At 46.1% G+C, this 1,085-nt stretch overlaps 1 protein-coding gene across 1 annotated transcript in view; it reads right to left on the reverse strand.

The window, feature by feature from the left end:
• The window catches only part of DNLZ (DNL-type zinc finger), a gene marked incomplete at its 5' end in the record, with an annotated part of 6,541 nt that overhangs the window by 3,929 nt on the left and 1,527 nt on the right, over positions 1-1,085 (reverse strand). The window contains 2 exons of the mRNA XM_010571097.1: positions 570-691; positions 781-1,085. The exon at positions 781-1,085 is cut by the window's right edge and continues 338 nt beyond it. The remainder of the gene's footprint in view (positions 1-569; positions 692-780) is intronic.

The following is a 1,085-nucleotide window of genomic DNA, read 5'->3' on the forward strand; positions in this document are numbered from 1 at the left end:
TGTTGGGGTTTTTTTCACTATGTGGATTGGTCAAATACCAGAATAAAGTGCAAAGAGTTTATAGGATCTCCATCCTCAGAGATATTCAAGACAAAACCCTGAGCATCCTCCTCTAAACAAGGGGGTTGGACTAGAAACCTCCAGAGGTCTCTTCCAACCTGAATTATTCTTTGATTGCAAGCTTAAAACCATAAGAAAGTAGACACGTCACTGTACTTAAGGCTAATGGACCTTGAGAGAAGTTAAACTTTCATGCAGACAGAGGAAGTAAGCCCTAACAAAGCGCAATATGATCATCTCACTGCCTGATTCATCACTACCTGGGTGATATATGCTGGTAAACACCTACATTTTTCATCTATTAAATTATTATTTTTTTCTTCTAACTGATCTTAACATGCAGCAGTGGTGTTAATAAGCTCCTCAACATCTGTCATGTAACTCTATGACAACTTTCTAGGTGCTCTACTTATCTCCAACATGCTTCACAAATTAATTTTGCCTTCATGCCCATCCTCCCCCTCACCAACAAGGAAGTTGCGTAACCCCAACACCAGGGAGCCACTCACCGACTCATCGACCCGAGTCGGATTCCTGAGCGCGGGGGCTGACGCTCCCACAGGGCTGCTCACGCCATAACCCACAAATGCAGAAGACTTTCAGCCCTGACACGAAGGGCACAGAAGCAAAACTCTGGAAGATGGCAAGGGGAAGAAAAAAAAAAAAGCAGCACATGACTGCAGTAAGAGCTGCAGTGTTGTTTTGGCTTTGCAAACTTACTCAGGGTGGGGGCATGTCTCCCCAGGTGATATCAATTGCCTCTTCTGCTCAGCTGCTCTGCTGCGGGATGCAGCTCTGCAACCAGCTGCTGCCATGCAACACCTGAGCCAGGCCAGGAGACATTGCTACAGCCTCTAGCTACAGCTGCACCTCCCTGGGCCAAAGCACACAGACAAAGACTTACTGGCTCCCTTCTCAGCAGAGAACAAAGCAAGGCACCTGAGACTGCTGAAGCACTGAGACTTGCCTAAAGGTCAGCAAAAGAAGTATCAGAAAAAAACATCTGCACTTCACCTCTAAAAACA

The sequence above is a fragment of the Haliaeetus leucocephalus genome, unplaced genomic scaffold (genome assembly GCF_000737465.1).
Source record: "Haliaeetus leucocephalus isolate CR32 unplaced genomic scaffold, Haliaeetus_leucocephalus-4.0 Scaffold306, whole genome shotgun sequence".
Classification (NCBI taxonomy): domain Eukaryota; kingdom Metazoa; phylum Chordata; class Aves; order Accipitriformes; family Accipitridae; genus Haliaeetus; species Haliaeetus leucocephalus.